The 21096-nt window shown below is 41.3% G+C and overlaps 1 long non-coding RNA gene across 1 annotated transcript in view; it reads left to right on the top strand.

Moving 5' to 3' along the window:
* The window catches only part of LOC122939594, a 422656-nt gene that overhangs the window by 318232 nt on the left and 83328 nt on the right, over nt 1–21096 (top strand). The window contains exons 4-5 of the long non-coding RNA XR_006390118.1: nt 488–596; nt 10846–10984. This is a non-coding gene — a long non-coding RNA (uncharacterized LOC122939594). The remainder of the gene's footprint in view (nt 1–487; nt 597–10845; nt 10985–21096) is intronic.

Raw genomic sequence — 21096 nt, 5'->3', positions numbered from 1 at the left:
CTGTACTTCTGTGCAAATGTAATCTGATTTGACTTACTCATGAAAAAAGTGATAAAGTAACTAGCCCTAGGTTTAAAACATAGGTGTCTTAACGTTCCTTCGCTTTAGTTATCCCCTCTGGCATTTTAATTCTTGCAGGGCAGATACTGGGAAAGTATAATTTATTACCAAGTAGACACAAATCTTTTATAACGTTCCAGAGGGCTCAGGTAAAGCTGCGGGCTACATTTGTTGCATTGCATATCATTTCCAACAACTCTGGTGCAGTTAATAGATTTTCTCATATATACTGTACATTATGAGCCACTAAACATTTCTGGAAAACATGTTTATTTTATGACCATGTAAAGGTAGTTGTACTAGATACAGTAATTGCCTGCATGACATTAACTAAGCTAAAGATGGATGGGGAAGAGCAGATATATGGATTTAATTAAACAGTTTTATCATAAAGCATTGGATAGAGTGAAATGTTTGTGTATTGTAGGCTTGGCTGCAATGAAAAAAGAGGGGGGCACTCTTCCAAATCACCAGAGCTAGTGGAGAACAAGATGTTTCACACTGTTATCCTTGGAGGAGAAATCTACTGAACTACAGTAAGTAGAAAAGTCTGCTGGTTGCTTGTTTGTATACGCTGCAGTTAACATGGTGCTATACTTCATCTCCGGGCATTTCATAAAATATGTATTACATATTAAAGGAAATAAAACATATACTGGTGATAGCAGCAGTCTACAGGAGAAACCATATGAATAGCCTTCAAGGAGTAGTTTATGTTTTATCAGCTTAGTCTTGTGCTTAGACTGGTAATCTCTGAATTTTATATTTTTGAAATTTTAGTAAGGACTAGTTTTATTGCTAGATCCCGTGTGAAAGGTTAGAATTATGCAATGCTATAGTTCAAAATATAACAAGCGCAAAGCTCTTCATAGGGTAAGGTTAAAGGGGTAGTCTCATCGGTATTTGAGACATTGGTGTTACATCACTTGGATATGCCACCAATGTCAGATATATGTGGGTCCCAGCTGCACCTATCTCTAGAATGAGCCCCCACAGTGAATAAGGCCCATCCGTATGGCCACCCTCCATTCACTTTTGTGGGAGTTCCAAAAATAGCCAAACCCTGGCTTTGCTATTTCCAGCAGTCCCATTGAGGTGAATGGAGAGGTGCATGCATGTGCTATTTTTGAAACTCCTATAGAGGTAAATGGAGAGCATGCTGCTTATGAAGCCTAGCAATATGCCACCAATGTCTCAGATAACACAACCCCCTTTAAGATTAGGCTCTGTGACACTAATGTAATAATTTCCATCCAGAGTTTTGAATATATCTTTCCCATGGTGTATTTATACCCAGGATTGTTATGGTAACCAGGGGCACCATCTACAGTGGGATGCGAAAGTTTGGGCAACCTTGTTAATCGTCATGATTTTCCTGTATAAATAGTTGGTTGTTACGATAAAAAATGTCAGTTAAATATATCATATAGGAGACACACACAGTGATATTTGAGAAGTGAAATGAAGTTTATTGGATTTACAGAAAGTGTGCTATAATTGTTTAAACAAAATTTGGCAGGTGCATACATTTGGGCACTGTTGTCATTTTATTGATTCCAAAACCTTTAGAACTAATTATTGGAACTCAAATTGGCTTGGTAAGCTCAGTGACCCCTGACCTACATACACAGGTGAATCCAATTATGAGAAAGAGTATTTAAGGGGGTCAATTGTAAGTTTCCCTCCTCTTTTAATTTTCTCTGAAGAGTAGCAACATGGGGGTCTCAAAACAACTCTCAAATGACCTGAAGACAAAGATTGTTCACCATCATGGTTTAGGGGAAGGATACAGAACGCTGTCTCAGAGATTTCAGCTGTCTGTTTCCACAGTTAGGAACATACTGAGGAAATGGAAGACCACAGGCTCAGTTCAAGTTAAGGCTCGAAGTGGCAGACCAAGAAAAATCTTGGATAGACAGAAGTGACGAATGGTGAGAACAGTCAGAGTCAACCCACAGACCAGCACCAAAGACCTACAACATCATCTTGCTGCAGATGGAGTCACTGTGCATCGTTCAACCACTCAGCGCACTTTACACAAGGAGATGCTGTATGCGAGAGTGATGCAGAGGAAGCCTTTTCTCCGCCCACAGCACAAAAAGTGCTGCTTGAGGTGGGCTAAAGCACATTTGGACAAGCCAGCTTCATTTTAGAATAAGGTGCTGTGGACTGATGAAACTAAAATTGAGTTATTTGGCCATAACAAGGGGCGTTATGCATGGAGGAAAAAGAACACAGCATTCCAAGAAAAACACCTGCTACCTACAGTAAAATATGGTGGTGGTTTCATCATGCTGTGGGGCTGTGTGGCCAGTGCAGGGACTGGGAATCTTGTCAAAGTTGAGGGACGCATGGATTCCACTCAGTATCAGCAGATTCTGGAGACCAATGTCCAGGAATCAGTGACAAAGCTGAAGCTGTTTCGGGGCTGGATCTTTCAACAAGACAACGACCCTAAACACTGCTCAAAATCCACTAAGGCATTTATGCAGAGGAGCAAGTACAACGTTCTGGAATGGCCATCTCAGTCCCCAGACCTGAATATAATTGAAAATCTGTGGTGTGACTTAAAGAGAGCAGTCCATGCTCGGAAGTCATCAAACCTAAAAGAACTAAAGGTGTTTTGTAAAGAGGAATGGTCCAAAATACCTTCAACCAGAATCTAGACTCTCATTGGAACCTACAGGAAGTGTTTAGAGGCTGTAATTTCTGCAAAAGGAAGATCTACTAAATATTGATTTCATTTCTTTTTTGTGGTGCCCAAATTTATGCACCTGCCTAATTTTGTTTAAACAATTATAGCACACAGTTTCTGTAAATCCAATAAACTTCATTTCACTTCTCAAATATCACTGTGTGTGTCTCCTATATGATATATTTAACTGACATTTTTTATCGTAACAACCAACGATTTATACAGGAAAATCATGACGATTAACAAGGTTGCCCAAACTTTCGCATCCCACTGTATGTCTAAAGGGAAGAAGGTTTCTACATGAACATAGGAGACTCTTTACAGTGAGAGCAGTGAGACTATGAAACTCTCTGCCAGAGGGGATGGGGATGGTGATGGTGAACTAACTAAGATACACACAAGATGACCCTAAATACAGAATTACAATAGGTAGTACTAAAAATCTAACTTTTGTTTGATCACAGAAAAGATTATCTTAACATGGGATCAGCACTACCCCAGAGCAAGGGGGTATCTGCAAATTGTTCATTGCTTTGTGTTATGTAATGTAATGTCATGTCATGCTATATATTGTACCCAGTATAACCATGTAAGGATGGCACAGCCAGGGTTAACAATCCTGGTTCAGCCCTTGTAGCTGGTTAAGAGTAGACCTGCTCCACCGCTGGAAATTACTAGTCTTGATGGGGATCTTATTGACCTTATCATGACTTTACTAGATTTTACATTGACACACAACGCGTTTACATTCAAGGATCTTTTCTTCCTACAGCTCCGGGGGACGGCTATGGGGGCAACTTGTGTGCCCTCATATGCTAACCTTTTCCTTTGGCTGTGGAAAAGGGAGATTGTAATGAATTCAAGGGGTCATGACTCCTAATTCAAGGGGTCATGACTCCTTGGTCTCGTGGTCAAGTTATATTGATGACATTTTGTTCATCTGGCAGGGCTCGACGTCGCACTTGGAGGAGTTCCTGTACGATCTCAACAAGAATAACCTCAATATAAAGCTTACATGGCAGTAGAGTGCGGACCACGTGGAGTTCCTTGATCTTGTGATCTCAGTTGGGGATGGGGGTTTTCTGGGCACCGATATGTACAGGAAGAGTACTTCTACCAACTCTCTGTTGCATTCCTCCTCTTCTCACCATCCGCAGGTCTCCAGAGCAATACCTGTTGGTCAGTTCTGCAGAGCCAGGAGAATCTGTTCGAGTGACGCTCGATTCGAACGACAGGCAGTTAACCTGTCACAAAGTTTTCTGGAGAGTGGATATAATAAAAAAGTGATAAAAAGGGGATATGTAAAAGCTAAAAATCTCTCTAGGGAAAATCTGCTAGGTAATGTTAGACAAAAAGAAGTAGGTAATGATTACCCCAGATTTGTTACTAACTTTAATGCCCAATGGAGACAACTGCAGACTATCCTCCAGAAACATTGGCAGGCCCTCCTGATGGACAGGGATCTCAAGAGAGTGATTTCTGAGAGACCACTAATCACTTGAAAAAGAGAAAGGAATCTAAAGGACATGGTGACAAAACGTCACTATGCGGCCCTGGTGAGAGGTGGCCTTTTTGGTAATAAGGGCCCACAATGGGGATCTTTCCCATGTGGAAGTTGCACCACCTGTCGGTACATGGTTAGAACAGATAAGTTTGCAGACTCTTGCGGGGTAGAGAATACAAAATTGTGCATCATATTTCTTGCAAAACGGAGGCAGTCATATACTATATGGAGTGCCCATGAGGCCTTATTTACATAGGGATGACCACCAGGGCATTTTGAAATCAGAGTGCTTGAGCATATTCGAGACATTAGGGCAGCAGATGAGATTACCGAGCCAGAAAAACTCAAAAAGCTGAAACCCATTCCAAAACATTTCCGGGAAACCCACAAAAGTAACCCTATGGGGATTTCTTTTAGATGGATAGATCGGGTAAGACTAGGAATTAGGGGAGGAGACATTAAACGATGTCTCCTCCAAAAAGAGACGAAATTGATGTTTTTTCTCAATACGGTGACTCCTCAAGGGCTCAATGAGGCCCTGAGTTTCAAGTTCTTTCTATAGATGATTTTATTAAATCTTGTACTGTTTATATATATATATATATATATATATATATTTATATATATACTTTCTCTTCTTTTTTCTTTTTTTGTAGCTGTAATTGCCCATTGGAACAATAACTATGCTAGGAATAAAATTTATGTGACCACAAGGACGTGTTGAATGGAATGTGAAGTGAGAGAAGATTTCATCGTCTGGCTATGGGGGATATCACTAGATAAATTAAGATGTATTATTAATGGGATATGGAAATGTGATGTATTTATTTTTCAGGTGTTTTTTTATTTTTTATTTTCCATTTTTATTTTTCTTAGTAAGTTGTAACATGAATTTTGGCACTTGTTTTCAATCTATTTATTTTACACAAATTTTGTGATCACTATTATGATTTTTTTTATAGTGCTAATCACAATATGCTGTAAATATTACTATGCACGCTGCTTATTTTTCACTACTATGTAATTTTTCATAATGTATTTATTTTAAGGTATTCAATTATGTATTTCACCATAATTATGTATTTCTTGTATTTCATTAGTAGTTAGGTTTTGCACTATGTCACTTTAAGTAGCTACACTTAAATATATGTTACTATGATCATATCTTGTATAGTCGTGTAGCGCTAATATCGCACATGAGTATGTCCCACATTTTTATTATGTGGCTTTGTAGCACTAATAACGCACAAGATTATATCCGACATTACGATTATGTGGTCATGGTTCTTTCATATTCTTGTAGTTTTATCTTCTTTTTATCTTCATTATTATTTTTGTCTTCTTGGTTTGGTCTTACAGTGATAGAAATGGATGCCTGGTTGATTGTTTACAGAGTTGCTTGGTTACCCTGTCAGCTATTGCAGCACATTGCCATGGTGCGCTGTGCGCCGGGTCACGTGGAGGCGCTGCTACGTCTGCTTGGGAGGCGGGATGGAATGCATGGCGTGCGTTCCACCCCTCCTCCTGATAAGCATGGTGTCTCCATAGTTTGGCCGTGGCGCGCATCCCCACCTGGTTTTAGGATACAACAACTGATATGTTTCATGTAAGTAATTGATCAACATTTGGCGCCCATTTTTGATATAAATAAGGGCTGAGGGCTACATTTCACTTTTTAATTTTATTTTTTGCCCTTGCTGTACCATTGTTTTGGGCTATCGTCACTAGGGAGTGTTATTATACAACTCCTGGTAATGTACTTGATATAGGTATCCACTTGTAGTGTGGGACATACCCATGTGGAGTAACAGGTTGGCTGCTATGTGATACGTATGCTTTTCAGTGCATATTATTTTATATGGTGACATATGACATGTTTATTACAATTATACTGTTATATTCTGTATATATGGATTTTTATGCAATAAAGTGGATATATATATATTTTTTTTTTACTATATTGCGTATGTTCTCTTTGTTTCTGAGCAACATTATAGGTATATGTCTACCTCTGGCTTTAGTCTAGACTGAAGTTTGGAAGATAGAGGAAGCTGTGACTTGTGCTCCCTCTTCTTAGGCCCAAAAAGCTGCAGAGACACACCAATCTTTGCATGATCTAGAAAGAGAGAAGGAGTAAGACAAAGAAGAGAACTTGAGAACCAAGAGTCTCAAGGATTAAGCATTGGAGTCAGTAAGGTAACCTGTTACCAAAAGACTTTACTGTAGTGAGGGATATTGTTAAAAGACCCTTCACACCTGGACACGACCTGGCCAGTTGTATTTCTAAAACCCTGTATCCCTCATTGGACATTACAGCCACCATTGCAAGAATATGATTGCCTGCCATAGATTCTGCAGGAAGATACTTGAGATAAAGAGGGCCATAACTCGCATCCTTGCCTAAATCCATACATTGTTATGCATGTAGAATTGTCTTGTGTAAGTTGGAACTGTGTTTTGCTACCACCGGATGTACTGCAACATCTATTTTGCACTTCAGTAAAGAGAGATGTTTATTGTGCAATATTTGGCTGGGTTACTGAATCATGCACTGTACGCTGGCTATTGCACACTACGTGCCTTGCCTTGCACCCATAAAAACACTCAACATCATGGGCATATCTGGGAGGAGCCCCAACATCACGGTGTGCCCTGGAGAAAAAAAGGGTGCATTCTCCTTTCACTGCATGGCTCTAAGGAGCAACAGTGTAAGGAAACCATTGTGATTGACTGTAACAGCCAGAGCTGATATCACTCCCATCATCCGCTCCCTCTCCTTCTGGGCCGCAGCATTGACTGAGACTTCAGTGATACTGTGCATTTATATTATGGCTGCTTTCTTCCTGAAACTCCACACCTGTCTATGGGTTGTGTTTGCTATTGCAGCTAAGTTCAATGAAGTTTTAATATCATGCACAACTTAACTTGTGGACCCATTTAAGGACTTTTCCAACTGGCAGAAACCCAACAGAGGTTTGGGTTTTGCAGAAATGTGACTCTACTTTTAGAGCTGTTTCTGGAATTACTATGTTTTTTTTTAACAGATATGCTTATGTAGTTGCTTACCTCTTGGACTCCTTCCCATGATTTGTTTTCAATTCGGACTCTCCTGACCCATTTTTACCATGTAAACCAATCACTCTGGAAGGTTACATCCTGTATGTAGCACTTCCTGTTGTATTCAGCCAAACCCATAATGCACTTCTCCTTTCTCTGCCACAATCACTTCTGGGGCCTGTTTTGGAGATAGGAGCAGATTCCAGATGTGTTACCCGCACCTATCTGCCATTTGTGTCATATTCTTGTTGGATGAGTGTCAATGACTGAGCATGCTTGTGCTCTCAATCGGGAGAGAGTAGAAAGTGGCTGTCATACAACTCTGTCAGCAGCTCTATCCCAAAAGAACAAAGGATCTGGCATGTTGAAATCCAGCATGCTGAATCCTTTTTTACCACAACATCAACTGTCAGGGCATGGGAAGGGCGGGGGGCGGGGGGCGGGGGCGGGGGGGGGGGGGCTCACTGCAAATCAGATAGTGAGACGGTCCTGACAAAATTGGTAAACTTTTCTGTGCTGTAAATGGCCATTTTAGGCAGCATCTGCTGATAACTTTTTGTGTATTACCATAAAAAACATCAGACTATATGCAGATTTAGTTAGCCTTGAGTTTCTTTGTTAACCATAAACCCACATTGAAATTAATGTACCTGGCCCATATGGATCCGGTTATTCTTGCAGATAACTAGTGGAGGCCCATGGATCAGAACAGTTATCAAATAGTGTTGATCAAGCACCAAAGTGCTCGGGTGCTCTGGTGCTCGAGTAGAACACCTCAGAATGCTCCGGTGCTCTACCGAGCACATGAGCAAAATGGAAGTCAATGGGAGAACCCGAGCATTAAACCAGGCACCCCCTGCTCTGAAGAGGGGAGGGTGTCTAGTTCACATGAAAAGGTCAGACATTGATGGAAACACCACTGAAATGGTTCGGGAACAGCATAGGGAGGATGTCTGGATGCATCATGGACTCCCAGGTCGCTGCTGGGAATGATGTTGTCTGAGTAGTACGCCACTTTTACAGACTGACAATAATACGCACCAAACCGAAGATAAAATCAATTTTAGAGGAACAATTGTTAGGAAATATTCTTTACTGTACATTTACTTGTATATAAAGTGCAAGTGCTGCCAAAAATTACAAGGAAGAGGCACTACGATACAACCTGTATATCACATAAAGGAGGGCCTCATTCACATTGTCGTACAATTGTTCAGGTAGTGGGACTCCTACACTCATAAAGCCTATGGAATAAGTGAAAGGGCTGCCAAAAATTACAAGGAAGCGGCACTCCAATACACTCTTTATTACACATAAAGGATGGCATAATACACACCCTTGAAAAATGATGATTGATGGCCTGCTGGTGACCCTCAAAAACATTAGGAGCTGACCATCTAAAACATTAGGGGTCAGGGTCTGCTGCTGATCTGACCAGGGAAAAAATTATGGGCAAGGGAATGCTGCTGAGCTGATCATCAAAACAATTATGGTTGAGGGTCTGCTGCTGAGCTGACTCTCTAAAACATTAGGGGAGAGTGCCTGCTGCTAAGCTGACCATCGAAAAAACTATGGTTGAGGGCCTACTGATAAGCTGCCCATCGAAAAAAAATTGGTTGAGGGTTTGTTGGTGAGCTGACTCTCTAAAATATGAGGGGTGAGGGCATGCTGCTGATCTGACCATCGAAAAAATTATGGGCAAGGGAATGCTGCTGAGCTGACCATCAAAAAAATTATGGTTAAGGGTCTGCTGCTGAGATTACTCTCTAAAACATTAGGGGTGAGTGCCGCTGCTGATCTGACTATGGAAGAAATTATGGGCGAGGGCCTGCTGCTGAGCTGACCATTGACAAAATTATGGTTGAGGGCATGCTGCTGAGCTGCGAGTGAGGGCAGTCTAATAAGCATGTTGATATGATGAAGGAGGAGGACTAGAAAAGGAAGATTGAACCATATACCCATTTGTGTGGTGGAAGGGGTGCATGGGAATACAGTGTATTTAATACACCATAAAAGCCACATTTAAAATGCCCTTATGTTCAGCCGCTTTCCTCTGGTGGAGTAGAGAAGTCAGAGGCAATCCAGGCCTTGTTCATTTTGATAAGAGTCAACCGGTCAGCATTTTCAGTTGACAGGCGGATGCTCTTATTAGTATCCTTACTGCTCGCCTTCATTATATTAAATGGTATATATGCTTGCAAGTATGTTACACGTACAGTAGCGCAGTTTTTTAAAGCGTATGCGCAAATAAATTAAGTCATGTCACTGATATTTGGGATGCGGAAACGTTATACAGGAGAGGTACCACAGGTAATGGCGCTGCTGTCAACAGCAGCTAATAAAAAATTGCAGTCAATGTCACAGATATTTGGGATGCAGAAACGTTATACAGGTAATGTAGCGCAGGTAATGTCACTGTCCGCAGTGTCTACGGAAAAAGGACACTGGACGTCACAGATATTTTTTGTATGCCCACACGTTAAACAGGAGATGTAGCGCAGGTAGTGTCGCTGTCCGCAGTGTCTACGGAAAAAGTTTATTGGATGTCACAGATATTTTTAGTATGCGCACACGTTAAACAGGAGATGTAGCGCAGATATTGTCACTGTCCGCAGCTTCTACGGAAATAGTTTAATGGATGTCGCAGATTTTTTTAGGATGCGCAAACGTAATACACGAAATGTGGTGCAGGTAATGTCACTATCCGCTGAATCTACGGAAAAAGTACACTGGATGCCACAGTTATTTTTAATATGCGCTCACGTTAAGCAGGAGATGTGGCGCAGATAATGTCGCTGTCCACAGTGTTTACGGAAAAAGTACACTGGATGTTGCAGCTATTTTTAGGATGCGCACACATTAAACAGAAGATGTAGTGCAGATAATGTCGCTGTCCAAGCGTCTACGGAAGAAGTACACTGGATGTCACAGATATTTGTAGGATGTGCAAACATTCTACAGGAGATGTAGCGCAGGTAATGTAACTGTCTGCAGCGGACACTGTCTACGGAAAAAGTACACTGGATGTCACAATATTTTTAGGGTGCGCAAACGTTATACAGAGATGTAGCGCAGGTAATGTCACTGTCCGCAGCGGACACCGTCTATGGAAAAAGTACACTGGATGTCACAGATATTTTTAGTATGCGCACACGTTAAACAGAAGATATAGTGCAGATAATGTCGCTGTCCGCAGTGTCTATGGAAAAAGTACAGGGAGGAAACTCGAGCATCGCGCTCGAGCACACGCGATATTTGGCCAAACACCACGATGTGCCGAGTATCGCGATGCTCGAGCCGAACTGGTGTTCAGCCGAGCATGCTCGCTAAACACTATTATCAGACTTAGAAGTAGAGAAGTAGAGGTTTAAACTCTCTTCTTCCGAGAACAATGGTAGGTATGATTTATAATTTTATTAAAGAAAGCTTAAAAAAGTTATACAACTTTCTGATATTGCATTTCAATTCCTCACCATTTCAAGATCTCTTTTTGTTTTCCTTCAGTTAAATCAATCTTGTTCATTTTTAGGGTCTGACACTGGTGTAACAGTTTATCAAGAACAAACTCTGAGGCTGAAAATTCACTGACACAATTGGATCTTCCACCTTTATTATCGGGGCAATTGTCAACCTTTGGACATAAACCAGAATGTTTTCATCCACTCATGGTAATCATGGATTTTTTTAAATGATAGGGAATTGTAAAATGAATGAATACTAGAATTTTACATACTTTTCATTATACTATGATTTAAAAAGGTATTCTGGTTGTGTGAAGTTATCCCCTGTACTCGGCTATCTGCATAATTCCCATGGAAATGAATGGAGCGGCCACTCGCAAGCCCGACGGGTTTCTCTGTTCTGGTCCCCGATGGGAGTCCAAGCGGTAGGAGCCCCATCAATCTAATTGTTATCCCTTATCTGCCATGGTCTAAAGGGTATATTATTCGGGCAGCTCTTCTGCCTGATAATCCCTATGAGCGCTCCTATGAATGCTCGTTAGCGATCATCTGGCAGTATAATACTGCCTCCGATTGACAATGCTCATTCACAGGGCAATTCAGATTGCTGAAAGATCTGGATTTTCCAGCAGCAGATTGTGCTGGGTAATTATGTTCTGCCGCCTGCACACTGCCTGCATGGGACGAGCGATCGCTCCTCTCCATGCTGCGGAGGACATTGCTGCATGAAATAGCAACTGTGTCCTCTGCCAACTACCTGGCAACTTCTGGGGAGGGAGTGCTTCCCTTCCGAAAATTGCTTGCAGAATGAGGGTGTCTAACACACCTTTAAGTCTTCTTCTCTATAAACAAAGGTGCTGGACAAGAAGTTGCTCTGAGGAAGAAACTAGATCTTTCTGGGGGAACTTTATCCCCCTTAGACCAGCTCTTATACTCTTAAAATGACAAAGAATAAGTAAATTAATTGTGACATGCACAATACGACAAAATCGTGAGACATAGAGGACCAACCTTTCTGTCTACTTAGCAGTTGATTTCGACAATTGTTCCTTCTGTATTTAGTCCACTTTAGCATATGCTAAACATGTTTCAGTTAAATAGTAGACAGCATTCTACTTGTTTTAGCTAGTTATTAATTCTGCATCTTTGAATCCCTTGCTCATTGCCTATGTCATAAGGAACTATAGCTTACTTGCTTTTCCAGGCTTGTTCCTTGGACACAATTCTTCATTGTTCAATTATACATTTTTATCAACCACTCCTTGACTTGCTTATTTGCCCTTTAATCTTTATGTGCTTTGATCTACCACATTTTCCTCTAATGTGTGAAATTAGTAGTATGTGAACTATATTTTTCCCCTCAAGGCTTTAGAATGTCACATACAATATGTCACTTTGTGGTTTGAGAAAATGAAATAACGTATATAAGTTTGGTGATCAGCCACATTATAAAATAAAATTCAGTTTTTCTTTTACGTTGATTTGCCTAGCTTTGTAGTAGGGAAAGGTTCTTCAAACTGAAGCTCTTCAAAATTCTTAAAAGAAAAAAATTGTACAGCATTAGTAAGCAGGGAAGATAAAAATAAATTGTTGACACCTCTTTTAAGACTACTTAGGTCTTGCCATTAGGCATAATATAACCCAATATCTGAACAGAAAAGTCCACAGTGGAGCAGCTCTATGTTACCAAATCTGATATATCCTTTCAGTTGGAAAGAAGTCCTCCAAGGAACATGTGGGTGCAAGCGAGGTCGGACCCCAGCTTGTGGTCCCTGAGACAAATCTAAATAGAAAATCGCAGCACTCCTTAAAGCAATGTGATGTGTTTATTTAACCAAGAGGCATCATTACAGAACGCAACATTTCGACTCGACCTGAGTCTTTTTCAAGCAACCACAAAATGTGCATAATACATCTTAAATAGGCCCCAAAATGGGGGTGTTCAGAACTGCCCCAAATAGATAAATCACTTATCTCATAGTGTGCAATTAATAAATATTCATATTGTGCACATAGAAGGCTGACTGAAGCAAAAGGAAGTGCTCTAGTCCCGATTCTGGCAGTGACATCAAGGCAGGGCAGAACTGACTATGACGTTGCGGGAGGGGACGGAACTGTCTTATGTGAGGACTCCTCTTAGGCTAGAGTGGGCGGATGCAAGTATGATAATTCATAACAAGCTGAGTGCATGGGAACAGGGAAACGTGTCTATGTTTCCAGGGAAAAGAGAAGGAGGGAGGGCATATGCTCATCATGTAGGGGGCAATATTCAGACCAAAGTGCCGTGACTAAGGACTGGAATATATGGGAAAATGGTAATGAGGATAGCAGATAAGACATGGTAAATACTTCGGCTCAACCTCAGGGTGGGATCACTGGTTAAGTGACACAAGCCCACCCTTCCACATAGATGTCCCGAAGTGAGTGAGCACAACACAAATGTTCTGGGTGTAAGTTGCATTGGGACAATCTAGGGGTGAAATCACCACTTAGATGACATACGCCAGGCATGTCCAAACTGCGGCCCTCCAGCTGTTGCAAAACTACAACTCCCAGCATGCCCTAATAGCTGTAAGCTATCCAGGCATGCTGGGAGTTGTAGTTTTGCAACAGCTGGAGGGCCGCAGTTTGGACATGCCTGACATAAGCCCATCCGCATTTAGGTGTCCAAATGTAGACAAGCATACTGCAGATACTCCAGGCACAGTAGCAGTAAGACCACTATTTAACTTGCCATTTTTTGTCTGTTAATTAGCATTCAGGACCAAAGGTCCTCGGTACCATGCCATGGGAGGTCACACTATAGGCGAAAAACTCACTTTGGCCAGGTGTCCGATGGACTTTGTCTGCAGCAACTGTCAAGGGATAAAGGGCAAGACCCCCAAAGGTTGAGGGGAGACTATAGTAGTGACAGAACAATGGATGTCCAACATATCCAAACCACAATCGTATCTTGGATCATATCTTCTCGAGTGGACTGCTCCAGTTTTCAACCTATGGTGGCACAGTAAGTGAGATCCCTTATATTCTCTATTATGTTTATACTGCACAATATGAATATTTATTCTAAGAGATAAGTGATTTATCTATTTGGGGCGGTACTGAACACACTCCTTTTGGGGCCTATTTAGGATGTATTATGCACATTATGTGGTTGCTTGAAAAAGACTCAGGTTGAGTTGAAAAGTTGCGTTCTGTAATGATGTCTCTGAAATAAACACATCACATTTCTTTAATGGAAGGAGTGCTGCGATTTTCTATTTGGGCCAATATCTGAACAGTTATATATCTTAACCCCTTAAGGACCGGGCTCATTTTCACCTTAAGGACCAGGCCATTTTTTGCAAATCTGACCAGTGTCACTTTAAGTGCTGATAACTTTAAAACGCTTTGACTTATCCAGGCCATTCTGAGATTGTTTTTTCGTCACATATTGTACTTCATGACACTGGTAAAATAAAGTAAAAAAAATTAATTTTTTTGCATAATAAAATACCTAATTTACCAAAAATTTTGAAAAATTAGCAAATTTCAAAGTTTCAGTTTCTCTACTTCTGTAATACATAGTAATACCCCCAAAAATTGTGATGACTTAACATTCCCCATATGTCTACTTCATGTTTGAATTATTTTGGGAATGATATTTTATTTTTTGGGGATGTTACAAGGCTTAGAAGTTTAGAAGCAAATCTTGAAATTTTTCAGAAATTTACAAAAACCCAATTTTTAGGGACCACTACAGCTCTGAAGTCACTTTGCGAGGCTTACATAATAGAAACCGCCCAAAAATGACCCCATTCTATAAACTACACCCCTCAAGGTATTCAAAACTGATTTTAGAAACTCCGTTAACCCTTTAGGTGTTGCACAAGAGTTATTGGCAAATTGGGATGAAATTTGAGAATTTCATTTTTTTGCCTAATTTTCCATTTTAACCCATTTTTTCCACTAACAAAGCAAGGGTTAACAGCCAAACAAGACTGCATCTTTATTGCCCTGACTCTGCTGTTTACAGAAACACCCAATATGTGTCCGTAAACTACTGTACGGCCACACAGCGGGGCGTAGAGTGAAAGGTGCGCCGTATGGTTTTTGGAAGCCAGATTTTGCTGGACAGTTTTTTTGACACCATGTCCCATTTGAAGCCCCCTGATGCACCCCTAGAGTAGAAACTCCATAAAGTGACCCCATCTAAGAAACTATACCCCTCAAGGTATTCAAAACTGATTTTACAAACTTCGTTAACCCTTTAGGTGTTGCACAAGAGTTATTGGCAAATTGGGATGAAATTTGAGAATTTCATTTTTTTGCCTAATTTTCCATTTTAACCCATTTTTTCCACTAACAAAGCAAGGGTTAACAGCCAAACAAGACTGTATCTTTATTGCCCTGACTCTGCTGTTTACAGAAACACCCCAAATGTGGCCGTAAACTACTGTACGGCCACACAGCGGGGCGTAGAGTGAAAGGTGCGCCGTATGGTTTTTGGAAGCCAGATTTTGCTGGACAGTTTTTTTGACACCATGTCCCATTTGAAGCCCCCCTGATGCACCCCTAGAGTAGAAACTCCAAAAAAGTGACCCCATCTAAGAAACTACACCCCTCAAGGTATTCAAAACTGATTTTACAAACTTTGTCAACCCTTTAGGTGTTGCACAAGATTTAATGGAAAATAGAGATACAATTTCAAAATTTCACTTTTTTGGCAGATTTTCCATTTTAATATTTTTTTTCCAGTTACAAAGCAAGGGTTAACAGCCAAACAAAACTCATTATTTATGGCCCTGATTCTGTAGTTTACAGAAACACCCCATATGTGGTCGTAAATTGCTGTACGGGCACACAGTAGGGCGCAGAAGGAAAGGAATGCCATACGGTTTTTGGAAGGCAGATTTTGCTGGACAGTTTTTTTGACACCATGTCCCATTTGAAGCCCCCCTGATGCACCCCTAGAGTAGAAACTCCAAAAAAGTGACCCCATCTAAGAAACTACACCCCTCAAGGTATTCAAAACTGATTTTACAAACTTCGTTAACCCTTTAGGTGTTGCACAAGAGTTATTGGCAAATTGGGATGAAATTTGAGAATTTCATTTTTTTGCCTAATTTTCCATTTTAACCCATTTTTTCCACTAACAAAGCAAGGGTTAACAGCCAAACAAGACTGTATCTTTATTGCCCTGACTCTGCTGTTTACAGAAACACCCCAAATGTGGCCGTAAACTACTGTACGGCCACACAGCGGGGCGTAGAGTGAAAGGTGCGCCGTATGGTTTTTGGAAGCCAGATTTTGCTGGACAGTTTTTTTGACACCATGTCCCATTTGAAGCCCCCCTGATGCACCCCTAGAGTAGAAACTCCAAAAAAGTGACCCCATCTAAGAAACTACACCCCTCAAGGTATTCAAAACTGATTTTACAAACTTTGTCAACCCTTTAGGTGTTGCACAAGATTTAATGGAAAATAGAGATACAATTTCAAAATTTCACTTTTTTGGCAGATTTTCCATTTTAATATTTTTTTTCCAGTTACAAAGCAAGGGTTAACAGCCAAACAAAACATTATTTATGGCCCTGATTCTGTAGTTTACAGAAACACCCCATATGTGGTCGTAAACTGCTGTACGGGCACACGGCAGGGCACAGAAGGAAAGGAATGCCATACGGTTTTTGGAAGGCAGATTTTGCTGGACAGTTTTTTTGACACCATGTCCCATTTGAAGCCCCCCTGATGCACCCCTAGAGTAGAAACTCCAAAAAAGTGACCCCATTTTAGAAAGTACGGAATAGGGTGGCAGTATTGTTGGTACTAGTTTAGGGTACATATGATTTTTGGTTGCTCTATATTACACTTTTTGTGCGGCAAGGTAACAAGAAATAGCTTTTTTGGCACGTTTTTTTTTTTGTTATTTACAACATTCATCTGACAGGTTAGATCATGTGGTAATTTTATAGAGCAGGTTGTCACGGACGCGGCGATACCTAATATGTATACAATTTTTTTTATTTATGTAAGTTTTATACAATAACTTCATTTTTAAAACCAAAAAATTGTTTAGTGTCTCCATAGTCTAAGAGCCATAGTTTTTACAGTTTTTGGGCGATTATCTTGAGTAGGGTCTAATTTTTTGCGGGATGAGATGACGGTTTGATTGGCACTATTTTGGGGTGCATATGACTTTTTGATCGCTTGCTATTACACTTTTTGTGACGTAAGATGGCAAAAAATTGCTTTTTTTACACTTTTTTTTTCTTTTTTTTTTACGGTGCTCACCTGAGGGGTTAGGTCATGTGATAATTTTATAGAGCCGGTCGATACGGACGCGGCGATACCTAATATGTATACTTTATTTTTATTTATAAAAGTTTTACACAATTATTTTATTTTTGAAACAAAAAAAATCATGTTTTAGTGTTTCCATAGTCTAAGAGCCATAGTTTTTTCAGTTTTTGGGCGATTATCTTGAGTAGGGTCTCATTTTTTGCGGGATGAGATGACGGTTTTATTGGTACTATTTTGGCGTACATGCGACTTTTTTGATCACTTTTATTACCTTTTTTGGGAAGTAAGGTGGGCAAAATTTCAATTTTCTCATAGTTTTTATTTTTTTATTTTTATGGCGTTCACCGTGCGGGGAAAGTAACATGACCGTTTTATAGATCAGGTCGTTACGGACGCGGCGATACCTAATATGTGTAGTGTATTTTTTTATTTTTATTTTTATTCAGTGATAAATGTTTTTTTATTTTATCTTAACTTTTTTCACTTTTTTTAAAAAAAATTGGACCCAGACCCACTTGGTTCTTGAAGATCCAGTGGGTCTGATGTCTGTAAAATACAGTACAGAAACTATATAGGTTTCTGCACTGTATTTTACTTACACTGAACAGATCTATGCTTTCAGCACAGATCTGTTCAGCACCATGGACAGCAGGACGCCTGAGCAGGCGTCCTGTTGCCATGGGAACCTTCCCCGTCTGTCACAACTTCGCAGACGGGGAAGGGTGAGGACGGGGCTTCGGGGGGCTCTCTGGGGGCTCTCTCCCTCTCCCATCGGGGGGCTGCAAAGGCACAGCAGCCCCCCGATCGGAGAGGGAGGGAGCTCCTTGCGCTGTTAACCTTTTCCATACAGCGGTCCGTACGGACCGCTGCATGGAAAGGGTTAAACGGCTGACATCGCATCACCGATGTCAGCCGTTTATACCAGGGTGCCAGCAATGTGCTGGCACCCTGGTATAACCCACTAGACGCCAACGATTATGCAATGGGAGGCGGGCGGGGGATCGCGATCCCGCCTGCCGCACCGCCCGCCTCCCGCAACGCCCCCACTGCCTGCGACACCCCCCCTGCACCACCCGCCGCCATCAAATCATGCAGGGGTGCAGGGGGGGGTGCGCAATATTGATTTTAGGCACTCTGAAGTTTCTGATCCCCGCGGTCGGGGACCGCGGGGATCAGAAACTGCAAAAAGCGCAGCAAACCGCAGGTCTGAATTGACCTGCGGTTTGCTGCGATCGCCGACACGGGGGGGTCAAATGACCCCCCCCTGCATTGTTACGGGATGCCGGCTGAATGATTTCAGCCGGCGTCCCGTTCCGATTAACCCCCGCGGCGCCGGAATGCAGATTTTAAGTCAGGACGTACCGGTACGTCCTCGGTCCTTAAGGACTCGGGAAATAGGGCGTACCGGTACGTCCTCGGTCCTTAAGGGGTTAAAGGGGTTGTCTCACTTCAGCAAATAGCATTTAGTATGTAGAGAAAGTTAATACAAGGCACTTACTAATGTATTGTGATTGTCCATATTGCCTCCTTTGCTGGCTGGATTCATTTTTCCATCACATCATACACTGCTTGTTTGCATGGTTACGACCACCCTGTAGTCCAGCAGCATTAGTAAAAGGCACCGGCCTATGTGCTGTCCCATGGTCCCGGCCACTAGAGAGGCTGGCGCTGTTTCCTATAATGTGCAAGCACTACTACCACTGATGGATTGCAGGGTGGTCGTAACCATGGAAACGAGCAGTGTATAATGTGGTGGAAAAATGAATCCTAAAAGCAAAGGAGACAATATGGACAATCACAGTACATTAGTAAGTGCCTTGTATGAACTTTCTCTACATGATAAATGCCACTTTCTGACGTGAGACATCCTCCTTAATCATTTGTATTGAGTCTGAGCAAGAACTAAAAACATTTCAAACCATTTCATTAGATTTCATGCCACTATTACCTTAACACTTAACTGGACAACATCATCAGCATACAGCACAATAAAACAGAAACATCACTGTGCTAGAAGCCAGCTGACCGCCTGGCATACCGCAGATGGGAAAGTTCCATCCCAAACATTTAAAAAACTCCATTGTTAACAAGAGCCATAAAATCCTGCAGTTTTCACACTGGCCACTAAGGCCGAATGCACACGGCCGTGTTGCGCGGCCGAGAGCGGTCCGTGGTATGCCGGGCTGGATTCCTGTTCAGAGCAGGAGCGCACGGCGTCATTGTTTGCTATGACGCCGTGCGCTTCATGCCGCCGCTGCTGTACAGTAATACACTCGTATAGTGTATTACTGTACAGCAGCGGCGGCATGAAGCGCACGGCGTCATAGCAACCAATGACGCCGTGCGCTGCTGCTCTGAACAGGAATCCAGCTCGGCATACCACGGACCGCTCTCGGCCGCGCAACACGGCCGTGTGCATTCGGCCTAAGCCTAATAATAGGCTCCACTTCGTGATATGTACAGATATGTACAGAGCACTTTACTGTAGTTATTTACTTATCATTACAGGCAGGATTAGAATGACAGATATCACCTCTATGTATAGAAAATACCGGATCCACTATTCACAGTAGGTTATTGTTAAAACTTATCTTGTCCCCTCTGAGCTCTGCACAGATCACAGAGCATACCTGGAATGCTCTCCTGTAGAAGTCAGTGAGGTCCCCTCCTGATCATTGTGTCTATGGCTCATGTGGCTGCTGTAAAGCAATTTTATTAATGCCTTCTAAATGCCCAACCCCATAATCATGTTCAGAAGATATAACAAAAAAAATAAATAGATTGGAAAAATATATGTTTGGTTTCAAATAGCAGAAAAAACATTTGGTGACACATTCGCTTTAAATAAAGCTTTTATGTTAAACAGGTTTTTTAAGAGTTGGTTATTCTCAATTTTTCATGTCACTATATGTTACAAAAAAAAAAAATTGTCTGTAAAAATTGGTCTGTAGAGATCACTTTACTGCGTTTATTTGCTTATTCTTATAGGTAGGATTAGAATAACAAATATCACCTACAGTGGATATAAAAAGTCTACACACCCCTGTTAAAATGTGAGGGTTCTGTGATGTAAAAAAAAAAATAAACGGTCATGTGAAAGAGGCCTTAATGTGATCTATAAACTGTACCACTCAATTGAAAAACAAACTGAAATCTTTTAGGTGGAGGGAAGAGAACAAAAAAAATAAAATAAAAAATAAAATAATGTGGTTGCACCCTCTTATAACTGGGGATGTAGCTGTGTTCAGAATTAAGCAATCACATTCAAAATCATGTTAAATAGCAGTCAGCATACACCTGTTATCATTTAAAGTGTCTCTGATTAACCCCAAATAAAGTTCAGATTCTAGTTTGTCTTTCCTGACATTTTCTTAGTCGCATCCCACAACAAAAGCCATGGTCCACAGAGAGCTTCCAAAGCATCAGAGGGAACTCATTGTTAAAAGGTATCAGTCAGGAGAAGGGTACAAAAGAATTTCCAAAGCATTATATATACCATGGAACACAGTGAAGACAAGTGGAGAAAATATGGCACAACAGTGACATTACCAAGAACTGGACGTCCCTCCAAAATTGATGAAAAGACGAGAAGAAAACTGGTCTGGGAGGCTACCAAGAGGCCTACAGCAACATTAAAGGAGCTGCAGGAATATCTGGCAAGTACTGGCTGTGGCGTACATGTGACAATAATCTCCCATATGATTCATATGTCTGGGCTAGGGGGTAGAGTGACAAGACGAAAGCCTTTTCTTACTAAGAAAAACATCCAAGCCAGGCTACATTTTGCAAAAACACATCTGACGTCTCCCAAAAGCATGTGGGAAAAGGTGTCATGGTCTGATGAAACCAAGGTTGAACTTTTTGGCCATAATTCCAAAATAGTGGCGCAAAAACAACACCAAAAGAACACCATAACCATAAACAGTGAAGCATGGTGGTGACAGCATCATGCTTTGGGGCTGTTGTTCTTCAGCTGGAACTGGGGCCTTAGTTAAGCTAGAGGGAATTATGAACAGTTCCAAATACCAGTCAATATTG

Source organism: Bufo gargarizans, chromosome 5 (assembly GCF_014858855.1).
Source record: "Bufo gargarizans isolate SCDJY-AF-19 chromosome 5, ASM1485885v1, whole genome shotgun sequence".
In the NCBI taxonomy this organism is placed as follows: domain Eukaryota; kingdom Metazoa; phylum Chordata; class Amphibia; order Anura; family Bufonidae; genus Bufo; species Bufo gargarizans.
This window is presented reverse-complemented; position numbering and strand designations above follow the sequence as displayed.